This window comes from Magnolia sinica, chromosome 2 (genome assembly GCF_029962835.1).
Source record: "Magnolia sinica isolate HGM2019 chromosome 2, MsV1, whole genome shotgun sequence".
Lineage (NCBI taxonomy): Eukaryota > Viridiplantae > Streptophyta > Magnoliopsida > Magnoliales > Magnoliaceae > Magnolia > Magnolia sinica.
This window is the reverse complement of record NC_080574.1, coordinates 79,711,501-79,732,885: the sequence shown is the minus strand read 5'-3', so window position 1 is coordinate 79,732,885 and position 21,385 is coordinate 79,711,501. Positions and strand designations below refer to the sequence as shown.

General features: G+C 41.2%; 1 pseudogene; it reads right to left on the bottom strand.

Moving 5' to 3' along the window:
• The window catches only part of LOC131226049 (uncharacterized), a 51,519-nt pseudogene extending 39,073 nt beyond the window's left edge, over positions 1-12,446 (bottom strand).
• Positions 12,447-21,385: the final 8,939 nt, after the last annotated feature.

Genomic DNA, 21,385 nt, shown 5'->3' with positions numbered 1-21,385 from the left:
AGTATTCCAGGATCGGAACCTAGTGAATGGGTGCCGGGAGCCGAGAATGGGGTTCTACGGAGGCTGTCGGTGCCGGGTTTGGCGATCGGAAATTTTGTGAGCCCGGTTCCCGAGTTCGGGGCGTGACACATGGTGGTATGGGACACCGTGTCTGAGTTGTCAGCCTATACTGGGGTGACGAGCCTCCCCATAGTGAACAGTGAGCACTGATGGAGGTGACAAACTATTGTTCAAACGATCCCCATCAAATTACCCAGCCGATGGTTGCGTGCTAGAGTACCGTTCGAACGACTCGGGCGTGAATGGAATTGGCTGACAAGCCCTTTCCTTTATGTGTTTTTAGTTTTATGTGACAAGCCCGTACCTCGAAACTAAGTGATCATACCCGATATTGGGTGACGATCCATACCAGGTTGATCATTATACATTTAGGTATCATACCGTACCTTTGGAATTATTAATTTTTAACATAAACGGGTGACACCTAAATTTGGATCAAGGGACACTGGTAAGGAGTCGCTATGTATGGCAACGAGCCATGTGATCCGGATAAGGACTCATAATATAACGTCGGTATCCTAGCTTTGCAAATATGCTAGATGAATTGAACTTAATAATTGCTTGGCTAACATGATCATTCATTGCATCGCATTATATTAGAATGTGGTGAATAGGCGTCGTTATCGTGTGATGAGGAAATGTTGTCATTTGTGCAACAGGTGGTCAGAGTCGCGTGTGAGGGAGTGTTGTTTATAAAGGGCATGCATCATGTCATATCTTCATATGCACATTTAACAAGAGTATTTAGAAATTGTTTAATTTCTTATTTATCATTAATTGCGTTGATTGTGTCGATAGCATGTGCAACTTAGAACTAATGGAACCACTGAGTCAGCTACTCACTCCCACCTGGGACGGTGTTTTAAAACACCAACCAGAGATATTATCGATGCAGGTTCTATCGAGGCCTCAGATAGGTAAGCTCATATTGGGTTGTGCCAACGCTGTTATGTTTTGAAGAATCGAGTGTAAATTGAAGGCTTTACACTTTAACTGTCTTGGGTATGTATATTATGGATTGTGGTCTGTATAATCCCATTTTGAATGATCATCACAATTGGAACTATACTTTTAACTCTAAGGCCTATATTTCTAAATCTATTGTTATCTCTACTTTGTTTTGGATCCGCTAATTCGAATTACGCTACTCTGATTATCTGTGTATAAAATGAATTTCAATCTGAATAAGGACACATGTGCATTATCATTAGGTTAACACCCAGGAACTCGGGATCAGAGTCTTTGTACTCGGGTGCCGATTTTCAACGCGTTATAGGGTGTTATAAATGTCCTTAGGTGAAAGTCCCTAAACCCTCTTGGTACCAGAGGATGATTCAACGTTTAGACCGAGTGGATATATATGAGCGCATGAGGGCCGTATACCAGTAGGCTGTGTCACGCCCTAAATCTGGAAATCAGATTCACCGAAATCCCGATCTCCGAATCCGGTGTCGATAGCCTCCATAGTACCCCATTCTCGGCTCCTAGCGTCCATATGCCAGATTCCGATCCTGGGATCCTACAAAGAGGATTCTCTAATGTACATTTAACTTGTAATAAGCATAACCACAAGTATACCCAAATCACAAAGGCAACATCATCATCACATATCCACTAATATAATCATTTGAATACAGTGCTGAAAGGAAAATACATATGACAAAATCAAAACTCTCGAGGTCCGCTGCAAGCTCCAAGCTCAACGCTGCTGTAACCTGACGCCACCTGCACGCATCTATCGTGCATAAGCTTATAGAAAGCTTAGTGGGTGGTGAAAGTGTGTGCACAAGGTAAGTGCTAAGTAAGCAACATCAGAGTAATCAGAGTAAGTAGAAATACTGACAAGCTCATAAATCATACAATATCAGAAATACTGGTAAGTTCATAAATCATACGATATCAGAGTAATGCGAAAACAAACTGATAGGCCCATAAATACCATCAGCCTTATCCAGGCTATGTGATGCAGAAAGCCAAATATCAGATGCCGATGATGCAATATTGATCAGCTATGCAATATCATATACTGATGAAGTAATATAAATCAGCTATACAATGCGGAGACAGTAAGCCAAATATCAGATGCCGATGATGCAATGCAATATGCAAATCCTGATGAGTCCACGAATACCGTTAGTCGTTTCTAGGCCGTATAAATGCATAAACATAGTAACCCAAAATGTCATATGCTGCGGATGTAATGTGATATGAAGTGCGAATGGAATGACCATGCTGGAGTGTGAAGTCGGGATGATAGTACGTAGTATCGCAGGCTATGGAGTCCATCACAAGGGACTTCTATCCAAACTAGTCCCATACTTAAATTTGGATAGTCAGACTCAATGTGGTAAACCCCTGATCTCAGGTTAGTTGCATGCCCAACCGAAATCCTTGTCATTACAAAAGTACACAACAATTAGTTGCACACCACCAACCTGAGTGGATAGTGAATGAATGAATATGCAACTCTTACTCGATAAGTCTACATATTAGTACGGTTTCTCCCTGGGATTATCACTGCGGTCTATTACACTCTACACCAACTTGCTGCCCCTATCCGAGCGCACAACTTGATAAGTGGAAGAGACATCACTATCCACCTGCCAATATCGAGCTCGGCTAATCAATAGCGGACCCATTCCTCAAGCTAGTCAAACTCAACCTAGATATTGCCCCCTCACTCAGGCGGGTAAGGTCACACCCCCTCCCAACCGACCACGACACAGTGGGAGACGCGGCCTCCTGGTATTCGGCCCTCATGCGCTCATATATATCCACTCGGTCTCGACGTTGTGGCGTCCCCTGGCCACGGAGGTTTAGGAATTTTCACCCAGGGACATCTATAGCGCCCGTATGTTAGAACCAAACATTTTCGGTGTCCCATCTGACCATCCATGATATGCCTGTGGAGGCTATGGCCCTAATGTCGCTAGGGCACACAATGCAAGATGCATGAGTCATACAATTCAGTCATGCATCAATCCTGCACATACTGTGCGCTCATGTGAGACAATCTCTGCCTGTTAGGGAGTCTCATATCAACCTGCCCAATGACATATGCAATGATTAACTATATCTCATAACAGACATGCAGATGATGTGTATGGGCATGTATCATGATGCTATGCTGTCACATACTCATAATCGGTATCAATAACCGGCATCGATAATTGACCTCGACAATGTAAACATTTAATCAACATTGCCCCCAAAGAATGGCCCACATAGAGCCTAACATATAGTGTCCCCATGGCCTCACACAAGGACCAAATATACAACATTATGGGACTCACTCAAGAGCAACATCACGATGGGCCTCTCACATGGGCCTAATATACATCACAATGGGCTCATCGCCTGGCCCTCAATGCATCAAAATGGACCTCATCACATAGGCCTCATATACATTACATTGGGCCTTAAACATAGGCTAAATACACATCACAATGGGCCTCAAATATGAGTCGCATATACATGACATTGGGCCTCAAACACGGGCCAAATGTACATCACATGGGCCTCGAATATGGGCCATATATACATCACATTAGGCCTCAACACTCGACCTCGATAATCGGAATCAACAATTGGCCACAACAATCGGAATCGATCAATAATCAGCCTCAATGATCGGAATCGGCAATCGGCCACAACAATCGGAATCGATCGATAAACGGCCCTGATAATCGGAATCGGTAATCGGCCACAACAATCGGAATTGATCGATAATCGGCCTCAATAGTCAGAATCGGTAATCAGTCACAACAATCAGAATCGATCAATAATCGAAATCAGCAATCGACTACAACAATCGAAATTGATCGATAATCAGCCTCGATAATCGGAATCGGCAATCGACCACAACAATAGGAATATAATTGGCCTTGATAATCGGAATCGGCAATCGGCCACAACAATCAGAATCGATCGATAATCGGAATCAGCAATCGACCATAATAATTGAAATCGATCAATAATCGGCAATCGGCCACAACTATCGGAATCATCAATAATTGGCCTCGATGATCAGAATCGACAATCGGCCACAACAATCAAAATCGATTGATAATCGGCCTTGATAATTGGAATCGGCAATCGGCCACAACAATCGAAATCGATCGATAATCGGCCTCCATAATCGAAATCAGCAATCGGCCACAATAATCGGAATCGATCAATAATCGGCCTCGATAATCGTAATCAGCAATTGGCCACAACAATCAAAATCGATCGATAATCGACCTCAATAATCAGAATCGGCAATCGGCCACAATAATCGAAATCGATCGATAATCGACCTCGATAATCAGAATCGGCAATTGGCCATAATAATCGAAATTGGCAATCGACCACAATAATCGAAATCGATCGATAATCGACCTAGATAATCGAAATCGGCGATCAGCCACAAAAATCGAAATCGATCATTAATCGGCCTCGATAATCAGAATCGGCAATCGGCCACAACAACCAAAATCAATCGATAATTGGCCTCGATAATCAAAATCAGCAATCGGCCACAACAATCGAAACCGATCGATAATCAGAATCGGCAATCAGTCACGATAATCAGCCTCGACAATCGGCATCGATGAGAATGGGCCTGACAAGGCTCAAGGGAAGGTCACAATGTGGACATTCAACCATCATTGCCCATCAATGTGGACATTTAACTAACATTGCTCCCAATGAGTGGCCCACATGAACATCATTACATACCTCATGGCAAAATCACACATCACATCGGGCCTTAAATATACAACAAGTGGGCCCTGCACCTGAACCTCAAATACATCACATGGGCCTCTTATATAAACCACATCGGCCTCGCCAAAAGTCATGAACACATCACGGTGGGTCTCCTTACGTGGGCCATATATACTCATCAATGTGGGCCTCACCAAATGGACCTAATACACATCACAATGGGCCGTTCAAATGGGCATAATACACATAACATGTGGGCCACACCAATGGGCTTCAAATACACAATGGTGGCCTCAATTACATCCAATCAGGCCCACTGTTTTAGGTGAACTATCTACACCATACATCTATTTTTGTAGATCATTTACCCAAAAAATGAATCATATCGAAAGATCATCTGGACCACACCCTAAATAGCAGTGGAGATAACGATTTCCACTGTTTAAAATCCACAGGGCCCACCATAATGTTTATTTTCTATTCAATCTCTTGCTGCTTATGCAATGTGGTTTACTTGATAGATGGACGATGTGGATCACAAATGCATCACGGTGTGCCCGACGTAGCCCGTCAGATGGAAATAACACATACATCATGGTATCCCACAGAGCTGACTAGCATCAACCAGCAGCCATGTGACTGCACTTTCTAGATGGACAGTTAGGATATAACACATATCATGGTGGGCCACAGATGAACGGTAGGATGAAACTCATATATCACAGTGGTGGTGGTCCACATCCATGGACTGGACAGAGTGGATAAAACATTTACACCATGGTGGACCCATGCCCATCAGCTAGATGAACAGATGGACGGTTGGGATGAACACATGTATCATGTGGAGTCCACACGTGTGTGGGTCCCACAGCTACTATGTAGCATGGGTAAAACATATATATCATGTGTGGCCTATGGATACACGGTGTGGATAAAACACGTACCACATAATCAAACCCACTAATCATGCGTTAATGCAGCAGCTATATAGTTGTTATAAGGCACAATGGCCAATCAGCTTCCCACCGTCCACTCCCTGGACGGTGAGGATATAACACATCCCACGTGGTAGGCCCCACACCCTACACGTGCAAAACGTGCAGGGTGGGTCCCACGGTCTCAGACATTGGGCGGTGTGGATAAACTCATAAATCACGTGATGTCCCATGAAGGGACGATGTGTTTACAACACATCATTAATGAAGGCCCCCACCTGTTGGGCTAGTTGGGTGGACGGCATGAAGGACACATGCATCAGGTGGTGTCCACATGATCTGGACGGTGTGGATATATACCACGTAAATTAAGGCAGGACCCACAGACCTTGGTAATGTCATCGTAGCAGCCATATAGCTGGAGTGAGGTCCACCAACCATCCCACCTCCCACACGTGGGGATGGAGTGGGCAAAACACTTACTTCAGTGGGTCCCATGTGAGGCCCACCTTAACGTTTATCTGCCATCCAATCTGTTAACAAGGTCACACAGACCTGGATAAAGAGGAAAAATAAATTTCATAATGATCCAAAACTTCTGTGAACCCAAACAGGGTTTCAGTGGCAGCCGTTCAACCACACTGTTTTCCTGTGACATGGGCCACCTGAGCATGAGTACGGCTGGATTTTTAGGGTGGGGCTCACAGCAAAAAGGGGCCCACCATATGCAAGGTGTGATGTTTAACACACATCGCGTGGGGCCCACGGCTGGGATCATGTCCCTGCCTCCAGCGAGCCGACAGCAATAGCCCTGTTGCATGCTTTTTTTTTTAAATGCAAAGAATCCACCCCACCCATTCGATCCTATGGCTCAAGACAATCTAAATGAGCCCAATATTCAGCATGTTTCACTGTGTGGAAAAATTAAAGTGGATTTCAACGGTAAATCCACTATTTTTTATGCTATGGCCCGCCAGATAGTCGGATTTGCTTCATTTTTCGGCTCAACGCCTAAAATAAAATGGGGAATGAGATGGACGGGATGAATTAAACTTTACATTAAGGTGGGGCCTACACAAGTAGACCACCCAAAAGTTTGAAATCAAGGTGATATTTTTGTTTTCAGTTCACGTCCAGTGTCCCTAGACACTGGATGGTTTGGGCATAACACATGCATTTAAGGTAGACCCCACCTATAGACATGTTACAGGTGGGCCACCAAAAAGGTTGGATGGCATGGGTAATACATACATCAAGATGGGCTCCATTCGGGTGGGTTGCATGGCCACATCATCACACCAAAGAAATATGAAAGAGAGAGAGAGAGAGAGAAATAGACATGTGTGATGGAGGGACCCCGACACTATGGGCCCTCCCTTGCACTCAATCATACATCAAGTGGGTCCCAATACATATGGGCCCACTAAATCAAGATTCAACGGTGAAGATTCCTTCTCCACCAAAATGGAAGGTCTAGATGACCTCATTCAAACTAGAAAGTAAACATCATGATGGGGTCCATGGATATTGGCCCCATTATGGAATGATTATGAGAATCAAGGTGGGCCATCGGCCACACCTAGGGTCTAAAGTGAGATCCATACCATCAATCAGTAGGCCTCACTTGGCCCTTCATCAAATGAATGAAATCTAGGCCTATAGAAACACCCACCTTTGATCTTCTCTTCCTTCTTCCGCCTATAGTCTCTAGAGCTCCAAGGAAATGATTCCAATGGTTGAGATGGACTTTGAATGGTGGAGATGGGAGGTAGGAAGGTGGACCACACTAGCTCTCTCATGGGGAGCTTGGACATTGGTTGCTTGGGAGGAAAAATGAGAGAGAGAATGAGAGAGAGAGATGATGGGAGAGGAGTGATGGGAGAGAGGGATGGATGGGTGTACTTGTGTAAGGGAGAGAGTTGACTTTAGGTAAGGGTGATGTCAGAGGGTGATGGTTGCTTGTACTTGACTTGATGGGATGGAGTACTTGACTTTTGATATGATTGATGGGACATTCTCTTGGGATTACAATGCACGGCATTTTTTCCTCGAACTGAACATGGGCCCACTTCTCCTGGCCTGGGCATTGCCTCGGCGTGCGAGACGCGGCATCAGAACTGCGGCGACGGCGAGGCACACTGGTATAAGTATTGGGTCGAGCTGACTCTGATATATGGAACACGACTCAAGATCACGGGCAAACACCGATAATAGATCGCGGGTCATCAAAATTCGACCGGGAGGACTACGGAAGCCTATAGAATGGTATGGGCTAGGATACGAGTCTCACAGGCTGTATCCCCCACTTGTCGTGGTCGGTTGGGAGGGGTGTGGTCTTACCTGCCTGAGGGAGTGTGCAATGTTAGGCTGAGTCTGACTAGCTCATAAATGAGTCTACTATCGACAAGCTAGGCCCAATATTGGTAGGTGAATAGTGAGGTCTCTTCCACTTACCTAGTTGTGTGCTTGATGGGGCAGCAGGTGGCGTAGAGTGTACTAGACCCCGGTGATGATCTCAGAGATGTATGGTATTGATATGTGGACTTATTGAGTAGGAGTTGCATACTCAGCATTTTACTCATTCATTCATTCATTCACTATCCACTCGGGCTAGTGATGCACAACTAATTTAATGTGTACCTTCAAAATGGCTAGGATTTCGGTTAGGTGCGTGACTTACCTGAGATCAGGAGTTTACCACATTGAGTCTAGCTATCCAAATTTAGGTATGGGACTGGTTTGGATAGAAGTCCCTTGTAATGGACCCCATGGCTTGCGATACTATGTGTTATCATCCTGACTTCACGCTCTAGCTTGGTCATTTCATTCGCACAGCATATTGCATTGCATTCTCAGTACATAGTATTTGGTTTACTATGCTCATATATTATATATTCTGAATGAGGTTAATGGTATTATGGACTAGCCAGGATCTGCATATTACATTACATCCATGACATATGGCATTTGGGTCGCTATGTTTCTGCATTTATATAGCCTGGATAAGGCCGATGTACTTATGGACTTACCAGCATGTTTCCGCATTACTCTGATATTGAATAACTTATAGCCTTGTTAGTATTTTACTTACACTAATATTTATGTGCTTGGCACTTATCTTGCGCACACACCTACATCACCCTCTCAGCTTTCTATAAGCTTGTGTACGATAGATGCATGCAAGTGACGATAGGAAGCGATCGAGCTGAGGCAGAGCGTGTGGCAGAGCTTCTAGAGCTTTTGACATTTACCTTATATTTTCCTTTCGGCACTGTATTCAACTGTTTATATTAGTGGATATGTGATGATGATGTTACCTTTGTGATTTGGGTAACCTTATGGTTATGCTTCTTACGAGATAAATATACGTTGGAAAATCCTCCTTGTAGGATCTCAGGATCAGAATCTGGCGTATAATGCTGGGAGCTGAGAATGGGGTACTACAGAGGCTATCGGCACTGGTTTCGGTGATCAAAAATTCTGTGAGCCCGATTTCTGAGTTTGAGGCGTGACAAGGTACATGTGATATGGCCCATTGTGATGTATATTGGTTCATGTGATGCGGCCCATTGTGATGTGTATTAGGCACATGTGATGCGGCCCATTGTAATGTATTTGAGGCCCAAGTATGAGGCCCAATGTGATCTATATGAGGCCCACGAGTGAGGCTCAATGAGATGTATATAAAGCCCTTGTGTAAGGCCCAAGGTGATGTATATGAGGCCCATTGTGATGTGTAATTGCACCAGGATGTATGTAATGATGTTTATGATGCCCATCCATGTTCTTAGTTGATATTAAATGGGCCATGTCTTGGGAGCAATGATGGTTTAATGTCCACTTTGTAAGAGCAATGATGGTTAAATGTCCACATTGTAACTCTCTCTAGGGCCCGTTGTTAGGCCCATCCTCATCTCCCCTTAATGGGCTAACCCAAACTGTTGGGCCCCTATTGATGATTATATTACCCATCTTTCCCTTGATTAGGCTATTCCAATCCGTTAGACTCCCATTTGATAATGATGCTTTCTACCATACCCTCTAGGACCACTAAGCCTTGGAGCCCATCTTATGTTCATACCGAGCCTTCCGTAGGGAATGTGGCCCACCTAGATGCATGCGTTTGTCTAAGCTTAGTGATCCAAACCTGAGGCCCACTTACATGATGAGCAAGACCGTTTGTAGGGTTACATAGTCCTGGATGTGTGGATCTAACCAAGGGCCACCTTATATTCGTATCAGGCCCTCATAGGAAAGCCCAGTTGTCATGATAAAGGAAGTGAGGAAGCCCAATTGCTGTATACCCACTTGAATCGCCCCATGAGACATATTTTATCCTTGTATCCAGTTGCTAGGACCTCAATGTCATGTATATATCATCACACCATCTATTTACTTCTTTGGGACAAGTGTGAGGCCTACCCTTGATGCTAGTACACCATTACCTCTTACCATATATGGGAGAATATGTGGTACTAGATTTAGTATATCCTCTATGTAGAGCCTATCTCGATGTATAGGGAAGATCCGTCGTCCTTCCAGTGGACCTCGTCTTGGAATATATGATATATCAATACCTTAAAAGGCTAACGTGGGACATGCCGAATGGATTCCTATAGTTATAGAAGAAGCATGTCGTTTAGTTCATAATCTTGGTATGTGACATACCGGTGAAAGCCAATCATGGTTTATTATTGTCTGCCTTATCTGATAGTCATGTTAAGTGTACTTAGTCAAGTAGGACACACTGAGAACATGTATAGTATTACATCATGATACATGCCCATACGCATCATCTGCATGCTTGTTATGAGGAGTGACTGAGCATAGCATGTGTCATTGGGCTGATTGTTTATAGGACTCCCTGAGAGACGGAGTTGCCCCACATGTGCGTGTGGTACGCTTAGGTTTGATGCATGTTTAGATGGTATGACTCATGCATCTCGCATTTTGTGATATGACTACCATACACCCTAGTGACATCAGGGTCGTAGCCTCCACAGGCATATCGTGGATGGTGAGATGGGACACTGGAAATCTTTTTCTACGTGTGGGCCATAGATGTCCCTGGGTGAAAGTCCTTAAACCCTCTTGATACCAGAGGACGCTCCAACGTCTAAACCGAGTGAAAATACATGAGCGCATGAGGGCCGTATAGTAGTAGGCCACGTCTCCCACTATGTCGTGGTCGGTTGGAATGGGGTGTGGCCCTACCCGCACGAGGGAGTAGGCAATGTTAGGCTGAGTCTGACCAGCTCATAAATGGGTCTGCTATCGATGAGTCAGGCCGATATTGGTAGGCGGATAGTGAGGTCTCTTCCACTTACCCAGTTGTACGCTTGATGGGCGGCAGGTGGCGTAGAGTGTACTAGATTCCGGTGATGATCCCAAAGAAGTATGGTACTGATATGTGGACTTATTGAGCAGGAGTTGCATACTCATCATTTTAATCATTCATTCATTCATTCACTATCCACTCGAGCTTGTGGTGCGCAACTAATTTTATATGTGTATCTTCGCAATGGCCAGGATTTCGGTTAGGCGCGCGACTAACCTAAGATCAGGAGTTGACCACATTGGGTCTAGCTATCCAAATTTAGATATAGGACTGGTTTGGATAGAAGTCCCTTGTGATGGACCCCACAGCCTGCGATACTACGTACTATCATCCCGACATCACGCCCTAGCTTAGTCATTTCTTTCCCACTGCATATTGTATTGCATCCCCAACACATGGCATTTAGTTTACAGGACCCTGCATTGCATAGTCGATCTACATTACATACACCGATATTGTATGACTCATGGACTTGTTAGTATTTCTGCATACTCTGATATTGTATAACTCATGGACTTGTTAGTATTTCTGCATATTCTGATTATTGTATGACTCATGGACTTGTTAGTATTTCTGCTTACTCTGTTATAGTATGACTCATGAACTTGTCAGTGTTTCTAACATTGTATGATTTATGGCATTGTATTGAATACTTGGCACCTGCTTGCGCACACACGTTCACCACCCTATAAGCTTTCTATAAGCTTATGCACAATAGATGCGTGCAAGTGGTGTTAGGTCACAACAGCACTGAGCTTGGAGCGTGCAGCTATCTTTTGGAGCTTTCATTATCGATATATGTATTTCCCTTTCTGCACTGTATTCAACTGTTTATATTAGTGGATATGTGATGATGATGTTGTCTTTGTGATTTGGGTAAAGTTGTCATTATGCTTGTCTATAAAGAAATTCATGTTGAAAAATCCTCCTTATAGGATCCCAAGATCAGAATCTGGTGTATGGGTGCTGGGAGCCAAGAATGAGGTACTACAGAGGCTGTCGGCACCGGATTCGGTGATTGGGAATTCTGTGAGCCCGGTTTCTGAGTTTGGAGTGTGACAGGAATCCTCATTCATCGCTCGGACCTCTTGGACCTCGTCCGAGCCGTTCGACATAGTATTCTAAAAAGAAATGGAAAAGGAGTTTGGAAAGGAGAACTCACAAAGAACGGCCTTCCAGAAAGCTTCTCGTTGTGCAAACTCTCAGAGAAAATGGAGCGTAGAGGAATACAAATGAAGTAGGGGACTTCAAATGAGGACTGGGAGAGGTTTTTATAGCCGCTGCAAACCAAATGCAATCATGACAGACAACTGTCTTCGAAGCTAAAGCGGCTCGGTCACGAACCTGGTCGAACTTGTGGAAGCAGGTAATTCGTCCGGGCCGACTCTCTCCGAGCTGAATGCCATCGGTACTGAACAGCATTTATTACATAGGCAGCCTCTCGCGTCTTAATGGACACGCAACAGCAGCCTACTCATCCTATTGATTCAAATCCTCAACATCACCACGCGTCCACCATCCAGCGGCCAGAACTCGAAAAGCTGCAACTGATGTACAGCATGCGAATCCCGAAGTGAAATTATCAAGATGATTCGTTTCGACTTAGCTGACCCATCATCATGAATAAGGAGGCAGTTCATTTTCCCAGGCATTTACTCCCTGAGTCCAAACTCGAACACAGGGAGCCGAGGGCTTCTGTTATGGGAAAATCTGAGCCGAACCCAATAAAGGCCGACTTGGGGAAGCCGACGAGTAGAGCCTTAGAGTAATAACACTACATCCGAGCCAACCGTGCTTTCGAACTATGGTTCCAAAACTAGGGTTGTGGAAGAGAGGCAGAGTAGGCCACACTAACGTCTGGAACTCTCATCCGAAGAACTACGACCCTGGATCTGTAACTCTCATCCGAAGAACTACGGCCCTGGATCTTGGGTCCGAGCTTTGACATCAGTCCAGGACTCGAAAGAAGGTATTACGCGTCCGACCCGTGGGCCAGAGCCAGAGATCTAGTACTCGATGCCAATATGAGTCTAAGATCCGAGCAAGATCAACTTGCTCATAGGCTTGGATGGTCGTGGACTAAGATTGGCTCGGATGCGTAACATGGTCGAGTATCAAGGTGAGGGATCAATCCCAATAAGGAACATTGGAAACTTGTCTGGCGCACGATCTTAGGATAACGGCCGACATCAGTGCACATATAACTCCTGCATGATGGAAGAGATCGTGCTGAGATTGACGGCCACGCTCCCGTTGATCCACAGGTATAAATAAGAGATGAAGTAATTAGAATAAGTACGCAACATTTGGCACTCTAAACTACTAGCTACACTACTTAGACCCAGATTCCTAGCCTGACTTTAGCATCAGAGGGTCCCCTGCTCTAACCAGGGCCTCCTTTGTCCTTCACTTGTGCAGGTTCATAGGGCTCGGTGCTAGCCACCAATGCTCGATTGGAGAAGCTAGATTTTTATATCAACAATTTGAATCCTACAATTTTTGATACAAATCCTTATTTACGATTCAAATTATATTAGTCCTCTTTTATTTAAGATTTACTTGGATCTCATTTTATGTATTTAAATTAATGGGGGCTTTAAGAATCATTTAGAAGCGGTCAGTTATTTTATCATGTTCGTTATAAGATATTACCTGATAGATATTCTCTTCAACATTAAATCATGTTGTACTTTCTTATGATTTCTTACTTCTTAATTGGTTGAAACAAAAAAATTATGTATGACTTATCTTAATCATTCTTATAGATGGTCGTGATCATGTTGACCTATATGTATTACAGTAATGATGGTTAGAAATCAAAATATCTTTTTTCATTGCTCTCTAGAATCAAATGTTGTTTTTCCAATGTGATTCTATACTTAGGTCAAAAGAATATAAATTATTAAAGGATTCTGTAGAATCAAACATCCTTTCTACTCCCTCTACTTGCTTTCTTAGTCATTGTAGGACTTAAGACTTAGGGTTAGAATTAGAGCTTTGTGTGGTTCATGCCTAAGTGGGTAAGGGACCATACATTAAGACTTCTGAGTGAAGGAGGTTAGTTGACGGGCTCGCAATCCATCGATGAGTTAGAAAAATACCTAAATACTCCTGAAACATCATCTAAGAATATGGTCAAAACTGAACAACACTTCGATGAGAATCATATGCGTAACACACCACTGGCTAGGATGGTGTGTGATGAGAAAGAGTACAACAAGTTCCACTGGTTTAAACTTTACATGATTATTTACAACTAAGGAGAACAAGTACACCTTCCTATATGATTTTTCCAACCAATGCAGGAAACGTGAATTTTAAACCAGGGATGATCTAATTACTCTCTAAATTCTATGGACTTGATTCAGAAAATCCATACTTACACATAAAAGAATTTGAAGAGATTGTCGCAACCATACACTTCAATAATGTTCCTTCTGATGCGATTAAATTGAAGTTATTCCCATTCTCTCTCAAGGAGAAGGCCAAAGCATGGCTTCACTCCTTAAGGCCGAGATCCATTAGCACATGTGCCGAGATGACCTAGGAGTTTCTTAAAAAGTTTTTCTAGCTCATAAAACCAACACTATCAGGTGTGACATTATGAACTTCTCCCAAAAAGGAAACAAAACCTTTTTCCAATATTGAGAATGGTTTAAGGACATACCTCTCGCTTGCCCACACCATGGCTAAGAGATTTGGTGGATTATTAGATTTTTCTATGATGGACTAAACTCAAACATGCGCCAATTCGTATAGATGATGTGTAACGACGAATTTATGAACAAGGATCCAGAAGATACTTGGGATTACCTGGACATGCTAGCTAAAAATGCCCAATCACGGGACACATCCAATCAAGATAGTAATCCTAAGGCAATACAAAAAGAGAGAGGAGTACATGTGCTCAAAGAGAAGGACGATGTTAGTGCAAGGTTGGCAGATCTCACAAGGAAGATTAAGGCCTTCGAATTTAGGAAAGAAGTGACCCGACCCATAGAAGTCACTGAAATCGTCTATTGTATTTATGAGAGCAATGTTCACCTAACAAAGTATTGTCCTATAATCCTCGCGTTTAAGGCGTTGTACTCTCAAGTGAATTCTATGAACGCGTATCAACACCCCTTCAATGCACCAAATTTCAACACATATACTCCCGATTGGTGAAATCATCCAAATCTTAGTTGGAGGAAGGAACCGACTACAAATGCACCTAATAATCCTCAGGGTCCATCTACTGTACCCCCATCAAAGAGAACCCTCGAGGATTTCAAGAATTGAGACACATCTAAGTATTAGGGAGAAATGGACCTTTCTAGCCCAACCTTAGTGTAACCCTAAGGGACAATTCAAGATAAATAATCAAAATTCTTCAACCCAAAATGTGGAATATGTTAAATCCATCACCATCCTGAGAAGTGGTAAAGAGACTGACAAGGAGACTCTTAAGAAGGTTGAGAAACCTGAGGAATCCATTAATTCAAAGGATGATGGTGAATCTAGCAATGCTCTACATTACAAAGAGCCAGAGCATGAATACAATCCTGTGGCCACATTATCCTAACGTGTTTTCTCATCAAAATGGCTAAGTGAAAATCATGACATTTTAAAGCTTTTCTAACAAATCAATATTAGCATCCCCTTGTTGGATGCAATTAGATAGTTCCCATCTTATGCCAAATTCTTAAAAGGATCTATGTGCAGTAAAGCGTAAGCTGAACGTGCATAAGAAAGACTTCTCGACAGAATAGGTGAGTGTCATTATAAATCAAAATACTCCCTCGAAATATAAGGATTCCGAAAGTCCTACGATCTCATGTATCATAGGAAACTTCCAAGTTGATAAAGCACTTTTAAATCTCAAGGCAAGTGTTAATCTGATACCATACTCGATATACGAGCAATTAGACCTCGGTGAGTTAAAATCCACCAAGACAACATTACAATTAGCTGACACTTGACTAGAATACCAAGAGGAGTGGTGGAAGATGTGTTGGTTCAAGTGGATAAGTTCTACTACCTGGTAGACTCTATTTTCTTGGATACACACCTAGTTATAAATGTGAGCACTCAAATCCCTGTCATTCTAGACTAACCATTCTTGGCTATTGCTAATGTCATAATCAATTGCTGGAATGAGATCATGAAGATCTCCTTTGGAAATATAACCTTAAAGTTGAGTGTGTACAATTTGCATAAACCTCAAGAGGATGAGGATTTGATTCATGAGGTGAATTTGATTGACATATTTAAAGATGATGAGCCTCTCCCGACTAAAATTTCCAAGCCTTTAGAAGTATGCTTGGCTCACTTTGCATATTCAAATGACCATATTATAAGAGACATAATGAATGCCTTATGGAACTCTATCCTAGTGCCTAAAACTGACCAGGAAGAAATTTATTCTGAAAAACCTCATTCCACCAATTTTAAATGTTTACCATTAACGGTGGACGAGTTGGATTTTGAACCAAAGTCTGAAACTTCGAATTTTATGGAGACTACACTGACTAAGAACTTTATTGAAATTCAATTGTTTATAGTCTCTTATTTATTGTGGTGCACTAATATTGACAAATTTTATAAAAGATAGATGCCCCAGGGCAACAAGAGAAGATTTTATACTGAGGTGTATGAATTTCTCTGCACATTAATACTCCAGGACATCCAAGCCTACTGACTACTATAGAATGGGCTTGTGGATGATTTTGTTGAGAAACTTTTTGAGAAATTTATCGAGATACTGGCCAGAGGAGAAACCTATCTGTCCAGAATGAGTAGTTTCCCCTTGCTTTCCTAGTTTAGGATTATGAGTTTTTATTTATTTTCCTAGGATTAGTTTAGTTGTTAAAACAGCAATTAATTGGAAGTTCACACTAGCTTATTTGTTTGTTGCCTTCCAAGTACTTTTCATCTACTCTTTATTTTCATTGCTCTCATTTTTCTCTTGTTCCATATGTTTATACATTGTGGAAAATATAGAATTTAGGTTGGGGGTAGGTTTCCTTTGGAAATTCTTCAGATTTATGCCGAATTTTTTAACTAAAATTTTCAAAATTTTCAAAATTTTCTATGAATTTAAGTGATTTTGAAGATAATCGAGAGATTAGAATGATAAGATGCTTAATGTTGAAAAATTTTTAAACTTGAATTTTAGTTATTCGATATATTTCAAAGTTAAGTTTGAAGCTATTAATCTTTGATATAAAAGTTTTAAACATTGATTGAGTCATAATTTCACATGTCACATCTAGCTTACACATTGAAGTTTAATTTTTATACTGAATTGTTAACTTAATGATTATTAAGAATGCTAAGATCCAAACCTAGGGAACTTGTCCATCCTGTTCAAAACAAAAAAAGAAAGAAAAAGGTAATAACTAGCTAAAAAATAGTTTTTTTGTCGAAAAGGGCTACTTATCAAAGTTTCATGAAAGGACTGTTAACAAAAAAAAAAGATTAAAAATAGTGTGAATGTTGTCAATGGAAAAATCAAAAGCTAGATGAATAAAATGTGACCTGTAAGACAAATTTTGGTTTTGACTCTAGATTTTACTATGCACCCTTGGAACTCAATATTTGGAATTTTTCCAATTATAAGATTAATGCTTTGAACTTAATTAAGATATTTACTAAGTTCTAGAGTTTAGGTGAAATTTATGCTCTTCATTAATGTATTTTGGATTTTTATAATCTGGATTCTTTTTAGAAATGCTTAAGTTTATAGGAAATTTATTCATTTATTTTCAAAATATCTTTCACATGTTTTGCACGAGACTAGCAAAATGATAGTTGGGGCTGTGATAACGCCTAAATATTACATTTTTATAATTTCAATTACAGTAGCTTTCCTTACAATTAAGTTCTAATTTGATTTAATTATATATGTTTTCTACAAGAGATGTGATTTTGGACCTAAAAATGAAATCATGCTTAAAAGAATGAATTAAAGCTCAAAAGAATGATTACTGAAGAATTAGAGATTCAAAGGACATTAATAAAGAATTCAAGTTCCAAAGATCCAAGAAAACCAAGAATAAAGGATGAAGAAAAGGCTTGAAAAATCACAAAGTCATCAACAGAAATAACAAACCGTTCGGTCCCACCTGAGGTTGGTTCGGTGCACAGAACAGTTTAGCAAGAAAGTGTGATTTTTGAAGGAAATTCGGCTCAACACTTATGTCTGACCGAAGCCATGTTCGGGTTTGATGTGACCTAAGGGAGACAGAGACTTCAGACATATTTGGATGAAATTCGGCTACAGGCAAAGATATCTTCGGCTAAGCTTGGTGCAACTTCGATACGACCTAGTGTAAGGTCCACCATTATTATTGCAATTGTGATTATCCTACTTATTGAAAAATTTCAAAATTTAGGTCATGCCTCTATATGATAGAAAGAAAGCAATTGGATTATTTAGATCTGGAGTCGAAATGTAGGGTCCACATAGATATAGGTTTGCTTACAAAGAGATAGTTGATAGGGGCTAAAAGGAGGTGCGAAGACCCTTTAAAGTTTCCATATTTGAAATGCCTCTTCATTTTCATTCCTTACCGCAATCAATGAGAGAAAAAATTTCTCTAATGTGGTGTTTTCTAAGGTGTGAGCACACACTGCCAATGTGGGCCCCACACTCATAAATCATAAAATCCATTCCATTAATTCTCATAAGATAGTTTTATGGTCCCTAAAATAAATCTTTTAGTGAGGAAATGATCAGATTAGATTAAATTAAATGTAACCCTTTGTACGTCTAAGAGTGCATCTAAAACTCCAAGATTATCCAAGATATGAGTGCACATATGTGCCACTGTGGGATCCACCACTAGATGGAGAGCATGGCTTCATGCCACATACATTGCGGTGGGTATGATTGTCCCCACTACTTTCAATGGTGGGGCCCACTAGGGTTTTTAGATCAAGCTTATATTTGTGTTTTCCCTTAATCTAAGTCTGTGTAATCTTATCAATAGGTTCTATGGAAAATAAACATCACGTTAAGCCATTGGCCACACCGCATCAGACTCCATACGCTGTATGGACAGTGTGGTGTTGGGGGATCAGGGAAGCACACAAAGATGAATCAAGCAAAGTACTCCAATAGCAACAATCAAGCTCAATCACAAAGACTCCAAATTTAACATGGAAAAATCCTTTCGAAAAAAAAAAACAAGGCACAAACTGACAGTAATCAATATGAAATAAGAAATTATAAGAGATAGAGAGAATACCTGGTTAAAACAAGCCTCGAATCTCCCCTAACAAGCCCTTGAAACTCTATAAAGGAATTAGAAAGCTCCTGATGTATGTCTTAACCCAATTACACCCCTATTTATAGCCTCTAGGAGAATCACAATTAGAATAAGAGAGAAATCCCGTAAAAATCTCATAAAAATCCCGCACTTACACAATTCTGCATATTTTTGTGCTATCGTTCGATCACACCTTTAATGGGACTTCAATGGCATTGGTAGACTGTCAATGGCATCGAACCCACTTTGATGGCATCGAATTAAAGACCAAACGGCATCGAGCAAGACACCTAGAGTGTCCAATAACTAACATGAGAAAATCTAGATTTTTACGATGGCATCGAACCTATCATCAACATACCTATTGATTTATAGATTTAAGTCATCAATCAACAATCTCGACAATGTCTTCAATCATCATTCTTCATAGCTCATTTTTCTTCTTCTTTAATCCTACCTTGCATCATAGTTCCACCATCACTTCTCATGCATACTCCGTCTTCCTTTTACGCCTTCGCCAAGCCCAAAGAAGTTACACAAAACTTGAACTTCTCTGTGGGAACCACCTTAGTGAGCATGTCCACTGGATTCACGCTCATGTGAATCTTCTCCAGAGTCACGCCTCCTTCCTCAAGCACCTATCAGATAAAATGGTGACGAACATCAATATGTTTAGTATGTGAGTGATAAACAGAATTTGTAGCTAACTTAATAGCATTTTCATTGTCACGATTAACGGGAACGGCTTCCTGCTAAAGCCCCAACTAATTTATCATTCCTCTAAACTAAACACCTTCCTTAAATGCCTTCGTCATTGTCATATACTTGGCTTCGGTCATGGAAAGATCCACCATAGATTAAAGCTTCGATATCCAACTGATCACTCCACCCACTAGCGCAAATAAGTAACTCGAAATCGATATTTTACTATCCACACTGTGTTGAGTGTTAAATATTACATATTTTCCCTCGTTTATACTTTGGTTTTATAAACATAATAGAACTTAATCGATATATTTATGCATGTTTGTCTTGCGATGTGATTTCAAGAGCTTAAGGTGAAAAGGATGATAAAAGCATGGATTTAATGCTCAAGAATTACCAAAGCAAGAAATGGATCTTTGGAGGCCAAGAATGAAGATTTCAAGAGTCTAAGATCTAAAAAAAAAAACTAAGTGAAGAATGAAGAAAGTAGAGTTTGCAAAGTGCATAATTCAGAAGTTATTGAACTTGACTGTCGATGACATCAAACACACTTTGACGCCATTGAATGAGGCTCGATCACATCGGAAAATCAAAGGAAATCAAGTTTGGTTACTAGACTAAAAGGTGTAATTTTTGATTCATCGAAGACCCCTTGATTCCATCGAAGATAAGGTTCGATGTCATCAAAGCCAGTTCGATGACATTGAGAATTTCAGGATTTTTAAGCTCAACTCGCTGGACAGTTCTGGACCATTTTCGATGACATTGAAGCTTGTTCGATGACATCAAAGGTCGGGCAATGACATGGACGACTTATGTAGTGCAAAAAAGAGCACAACTTCCAAATTCGAACTCAACTGGTTTTCACACATTTGATAACATCAAAGGCGCATAGAGTGCGTAAATTTGAGGCAATTTTCAAAGTCGGCCAGACAAAGCCTATAAATTGGGGTTCTCCAAGGGACTCTAAACACGAATTAAGGTTAGAAGAGTAGAGCAAGGTGTAGGAGAACTTCAAGGAGTCCTTCCTTCTTCCCCAATCTTATTCTTCTAGTTAGTTTTTCATGTTTTCTTTAAGGGTTTTAGTTTCAATCATGTCTTTTGTTAGCTAATCTCTTAGCTAGAGCTAAGAGGTGAAGCCGTAGTTTATTTTGATGATTATTTTATGTTAATTCAAGTTTATGTCAAACTTCTATTGATTATTGGTTTGAATAAAGGAATATTTTCAATTTTCTATGATTTATTATGACTGAAATTACAGTAGATGCTCAAGAAGCTTTTAATATCTTCTTACCTATTTTGCAATCATGTGATCTGTAAAATTCGTGATCCACTATCATCTAGGGGCATGGTTGATGCATGAATTCCTTGCGATCATGGGATTAGTG